The following is a 7074-nucleotide window of genomic DNA, read 5'->3' on the forward strand; positions in this document are numbered from 1 at the left end:
AGAACTAACAAGAAGTACCTATTAGAAATGGAAGGGATCAATTTGGCACAAAATGATGATTTTCAGAGGACCAATTACCTAGAGTCTACTTGGTCCTTCAGTTTTCCGATATACAAATGAAACTCTCGAGTCAGAAGCATGTATAATCTTTGGGAAATCTCAAATCTATGTGGCTTTTATGCTCAAATAAAACCACAAGTCCTTGTTATTTCCGCTACTTGAAGAGCTTTATTTCTTTCTCAGATTTTTGTATTTTTTTCGTTTCTGACTCTTTTTAGAGATTTTTCCTCTGATCTAACTAGATTTACATGGAAATATATTTTCGAAGAATTCGGCATCCTGTGATTCATATTTATATGTATATCTTCTATATCAGACTTGTGAACCAGAAATCTACTGTTTTCTGCATATCCAACGAAAATACAGTCTATTGTCCTTGGTCCTATTTTGACCCGTTTAGGTAAAGGCACCATGACCTTGGGCAGACACCCCCACACTTTAATGAATTTAAAGGATGGTTTTCTGCTGTTCCACAACTCATAAGGGATCTTACCTGTTTTCTTGTAAGGTAACTTATTCAATAAGTAGTTGGCCGACAATATTGCCTCCCCCCACAAGTTCTGAGGTGATCCAGAACTGAGTAATAAAGCATTCATAATCTCTTTCAGAGTTCGATTTTTTCGCTCTGCTACACCATTTTGTTGATGTGTATATGGAGCAGTATTCTGATGAATTATGCCACTTTCGACACAAATTTCAGCGAAAGGGGATTCATACTCTCCGCCTCTATCGCTTCTCAAAATCTTAATTTTTCGATTAAGTTGATTTTCGACTTCATTCTTATAGATTTTGAATTTCTCTACTGCTTCATCTTTACTTCTTAGCAAGTAAACGTTACAGTACCTTGTACTACCCTCTATGAAGGTGATAAAATACTTTTTACCTCCTCTAGTCTGAACCATTTTTAAATCACATATGTCACTGTGAATTAACTCTAGTGGTTCTGTATTTCTTTTCACATAATGAAAAGGAGTCTTTGTCAATTTAGACTCTACCACGTTTGACATTTTTCCGAAGAATTAATATCAAACTTTGGGATTAAGTCCATGTACATTAACTTTCTCAAAGAGTTATAATGAACATGACCTAGTCTCTCATGCCAAATATTACAAGAATCAACAACATAAGCTAATGCTTTTTCTTTATTAATAATATTTGGAGTTAAAGTTGCAACATTCAATTTAAAGAGCCCCCCACATAAGTACCATTTTCCAACATACGTCCCATTTTTGGATAAAACAAAATTAACGGAAACAAATACAAATTTGAATCCGTTCTTGCTAAGGAGAGATCCAGACACAAGATTCTTTCGAATGTCTGGTGCATGCAGGACGTCTTTTAGGGTTACTTCTTTCCTAAAGTGAACTTCAGCATCACTTTACCTTTCCCATGAACTTGAGTTGTTGCAACGTTTCCCATAAACAGTGTCTCGCCTTCTTCAAGGTTGGTATAAGTGGAGAACGTGGCTCTATCTGCACAAACGTGCCTCGTGGCTCCAGTGTCGATCCACCATTTTTTCGGATTCCCAACGAGGTTAACTTCAGAAATAACCGCACATAGGTTCATATTCTGAAAATTTTCAGCCACATCTTCGATTCCAGTAACCATTGCACAAAGGTTCTGAACATCTTCATCTTCAACAAGAGAAGCCTGATGCTTAGCTTTCTTTCTCTTGTTGATCTTGTCATTCTTAGAACGATAATCTTTGGCAAGATGCCCCTTCTTGCCACAGTTGAAGTAGTTGTCGTCGAAACTCTTCTTTGTCGACTTTCCTGTGCCCACTTCACGGCCCGAGCGTTTTCGCTTTAGTTTTGGTCCCCCTTCGATGACGTTTACTTTTGGAGCATTTGAAGACTTCTCTGTCTTCTTCTCTGCAGTACGACTATCCTCTTCTATTTGAAGCTTGAGGATGAGTTCTTCAAGGCTCATATCTTTATTTTTATGACGAAGGTAATTCTTGAAGTCTTTCCAACCCGGAGGCAACTTTTCAATTATTGCTCGGACTTGAAAAGGCTTCATTTGTTACTAGCGATTCGACCTTTAATTCCTGAAGAATTATTTGGAATTCTGGAACTTGGGTTATGACTGGTTTAGAGTCAACCATTTTAAAGTCCAGAAACCTTCCAACGATAAATTTCTTCACTCCTGCAGTTTCGGCTTTATATTTATTGTGTAGCGTGTTTCACAATTCTTTTGCACTATCAATCACACAATACACATTATAAAGCCCATTATCCAACGAATTCAGAATATAATGTTTACATAAAAAATTTCTATGTTTCCAGGCCTCTACGGCCGAAGTATGTTGGATATCTCTATCTTCTCGAAGGACCGGTTGGTCTTCAGTCAGATATTTTACTAACCCTAGAGTGGTTATATAAAACATCATCTTCTGCGCCCATCTTTTAAAAGTGATGCCCTTAAACTTCTCTGGTTTTTTGGCATGGGCAGGACCAACATTTTTCATTGTGGCTTCACCAGTTATTGTCATCTCTATTTCTGTCAGACAGAAAATTAGTTCAGTATACCGAAGTAATTAAATTGTCTTAAGATTGTTGGTTTCAGTGTACCGATTCAACGAGTTGACTCAGCGAGTCTCTAAACGAATCACTGGTGAAACTGGTTATTACTTTGATTTAATTGTAAATCAATCAAAAAAACACTTTCTTTTCAAATTAGTGGAGGAAATCTAAGGAATAGAACAACTCAATATGTTTCGTATTTCTAACCGATAATGTTTGTTATCCAAAACAGATGATTCGTAGTCGAATCTCACTATCGATTTAAGATCGGAAAGAGGAATTGTATTCCTTTTGTGTTTTCTGATTTATCACTTTAAAATCAATTCACTTCTGATTTAAAAAATTCAGAATGTCTTTGATTAAGAAATCAGATAGACTAAAAAGAAAAAAGAAAAATCGGAGGATAAGAAGAAGAAGATTTTTTTTAATCGAGGCGAGGTATTCCTCTTTCCTTAAGACAATTGACGCCCTGTATAGTACCAAACAGTTACCGGTGTTTGTCTCCCAGGATACAACGATTACCTTTCGATTCAATGGTACTTCGAATCAGAAAGCAGTCGAACTTGAAAGTATACTAACCTCTGACTTAATGCAAATGGACCAAACTTCTTGCTTATGAAACTCCTTGAAAACTCTGCTAAATCTTTCTCTTAGATAATCTAATATGATCTTCTAACAATGCTGGATACTCCGGAAAAAACGAAATAAAATTTGAAGTTCATTTGGGTCCTATAAATAGGTTTCGAAGAGATACATTCATAAGGGACACTTTTGTTGGGTTTAGGGATGCATTTGTTGAGAAAGTAAAGAGATGGGTCAGTTATTTAGCAACAGACATGTCGGTTGGGATTTGGACCGTCGAATCACGCTCAAAAGCGCGGAGGAAGCGCCCTCCGTTAGATGATAAGCCATATCCTGACACTAGCCCGAAATCTAAAGGAAATCAGCCGTTGGATTGAGGTTCCGGGGATGCCCCACTCCGTGCCCGACACAGGCTTAACGAGATCCATTGGATCTAGCGCATTTGCGCGGAGCAAACGCCAACAGTGTGATCCGGACTTGTTCTCTTTGCGCAAATGGTCCCAAACCAACTTTTCCTTATTGCGATTTAGTCCTTAAATTAACCAAACATCGATCAAACTTCAAACTTGAATATCTCATTCATCCGGAATCGGATTTAAGTGATTCTTAGCACTAAACTTAAGAGCTCGACGAGATGAACGCAATGGGATGCTTCGTTTCTGAGTTTGAAAATTTGAACCGATCCAAAATTGGCTCTGATTCTAACAGGTATTGATCAGGAAAAAAGTCGAGGTTATGATGTTGGATTAGACAGGTAGAAAGAGGTCTGAGAGGCTTATTGATGAAATAGTACATGAGAATAAAACTGACCAAAATAAGATCATCAAGTCACCACTGCCTAAGGTAAAATTATATCTGGTTTGAGCAATATCACAAATTTAATAAGTTACTATTTTATTTGATCCATGCCTATATTTTAATTGTTATTGTAAGAATGGTTTGAGAAATAGTTTAATCTTGATTCTCTTTCAAAATGGATTGATTCAGTCCTTAGGTCTTGATGGATATCTTGCATTCTTATACCAATCTTATTTCACTGGGTCTTTTGTTATCTCAAGAACAAAACTAACATTAAGAAAAATAGAAAGAGAAGTATATCCATAAAAATCCAACGAACATAATTCAAATAGAAACATAAAGAAGATTTAACCAGAAAAGAAAAAGGATAATCACAAAAAAGAGAGGTTACCAGAAAGTTGACTGGAAATCTGAAAATGGCGATCGTCTATTTCAGTTGAAGCCATATCCCTGAAGTTATCCAAACAAATTTCAAATTACAACACGCACAAAATTGGCATCAACAAGACATGTTAGATTAGAAAGATTATCAGACATTGATACCTAATGTCGTAAAGTTAACAGAAACAAGTAACAAAAGTTCTCCTGAAGTTAAAAATTCTCCAAATTTCAGATTGGAGCCAACAAGAAATAGCAAAATCAAAAGAGCAACGATGAAGAAAAACAAAATCAAGAAGACATGTCAGATTAGAAAGATTAATAGACATTGATACTTAATATCATATTAGATTAGAAAGATTAACAGACATTGATACTTAAGGTTAACATAAACAAGTAACAAAAATTCTCCTGAAGTTAAAAATTCTCCAAATTTCATATTAAAGCGAGAAACAAGTAGCAAAATCAAAAGAACAACGATGATCCAGATTGCGATGATCCAGATTGCTATCGATGAAGAAGTAGCAAAATCAAAAGAACAACGATGAAGAAAATCAAAATCAAGAAGACATGTTAGATTAGAAAAATTATCAGACATTGATACTTAATGTCGTAAAGTTAACAGAAACAAGTAACAAAAATTCTCCTGAAGTTACAAATTCTCCAAATTTCAGATTGGAGCCAAAAAGAAATAGCAAAATCAAAAGAGCAACGATGAAGAAAAACAAAATCAATAAGACATGTTAGATTAGAAAGATTAACAGACATTGATACTTAATGTCATATTAGATTAGAAAGATCAACAGACATTGATACTTAAGGTTAACATAAACAAGTAACAAAAATTTTCCTCAAGTTAAAAATTCTCCAAATTTCATATTAAAGCAAGAAACAAGTAGCAAAATCAAAAGAACAACGATGAAGAAAATCAAAATCAAGAAGACATGTTTCATTATAAAGATTATCAGACATTGATACTTAATGTCTTAAAGTTAACAGAAACAAGTAACAAAAATTCTCCTGAAGTTAAAAATTCTCCGAATTTCATATTAGAGCAAGAAACAAGTAGCAAAATCAAAAGAACAACGATGAAGAAAATCAAAATCAAGAAGACATGTTAGAGAGAGAATAACAAGTTACATACATTGAAACGTGGGTGAATTAGTATCTCATTGGTGAGACTATCAATTCAATTTAGCATGAGTTGAGTGATGTAATCTAGATTGCTATCGATGAAGAAGTAGCAAAATCAAAAGAACAACGATGAAGAAAATCAAAATCAAGAAAACATGTTAGATTAGAAAGATTATCAAACATTGCTTAATGTCGTAAGGTTAACAGAAACAAGTAACAGAAATTCTCATGAAGTTAAAAATTCTCCAAATTTCAGATTAGACCAGAAAGAAATAGCAAAATCAAAAGAGCAACGATGAAGAAAATCAGAATCAAGAAGACATGTTAGATTAGAAAGATTAACAGACATTGATACTTAATGTCATATTAGATTCGAAAGATTAACAAACATTGATACTTAAGGTTAACATAAACAAGTAACAAAAATTTTCCTCAAGTTAAAAATTCTCCAAATTTCATATTAGAGCGAGAAACAAGTAACAAAATCAAAAGAACAACGATGAAGAAAATCAAAATCAAGAAGACATGTTAGATTATAAAGATTATCAGACATTGATACTTAATGTCGTAAAGTTAACAGAAACAAGTAACAAATATTCTCCTGAAGTTCAAAATTCTCCAAATTTCATATTAAAGCAAGAAACAAGTAGCAAAATCAAAACAACAACGATGAAGAAAATCAAAATCAAGAAGACATGTTAGAGAGAGAATAACAAGTTACATACATTGAAACGTGGATGAATTACTATCTCATTGGTCTAACGATCAATCCTATTTACCATGAGTTGAGTGATGTAATCTAGATTGCTATCGATGAAGAAGTAGCAAAATCAAAAGAACAACGATGAAGAAAATCAAAATCAAGAAAACATGTTAGATTAGAAAGATTATCAGACATTTCTTAATGTCGTAAGGTTAATAGAAACAAGTAACAAAAATTCTCCTGAAGTTAAAAATTCTCCAAATTTCAGATTAGACCAAAAAGAAATAGCAAAATCAAAATAGCAGCGATGAAAAAAATCAGAATAGAGAAGACATGTTAGATTAGAAAGATTAACAGACATTGATACTAAATGTCGTAAGATTAACATAAACAAGTAACAAAAATTCTCCTGGAGTTAAAAATTCTCCAAATTTCATATTAGAGCGAGAAATAAGTAGCAAAATCAAAAGAGCAACGATGAAGAAAATAAAAATCAAGAAGACATGTTAGATTAGAAAGATTAACAGACATTGATAATTAATGTTGTAAAGTTAACAGAAACAAACAACAAAAATTCTCCTGAAGTTAAAAATTCTCCAAATTTCAGATTAGAACCAGAAACAAGTATCAAAATCAAAAGAACAACGATGAAGAAAATCACAATCAAGAAGACTTGTTAGATTAGAAAGATTAACAGACATTGATACTTAATGTCGTAACGTTAACAGAAACGAGTAACAAAAATTCTTTTGAAGTTAAAAATTCTCCAAATTTCAGATTAGAGCGAGAAACAAGTAGCAAAATCAAAAGAACAATGATGAAGAAATCAAAATCAAGAAGACATGTTAGATTAGAAAGATTAACAGACATTGATACTTAATGTCGTAATGTTAACAG

The sequence above is a fragment of the Eschscholzia californica genome, unplaced genomic scaffold (genome assembly GCF_041429995.1).
Source record: "Eschscholzia californica isolate CP2 unplaced genomic scaffold, dmEscCali1.0.p SCAF_5, whole genome shotgun sequence".
Taxonomy (NCBI): domain Eukaryota; kingdom Viridiplantae; phylum Streptophyta; class Magnoliopsida; order Ranunculales; family Papaveraceae; genus Eschscholzia; species Eschscholzia californica.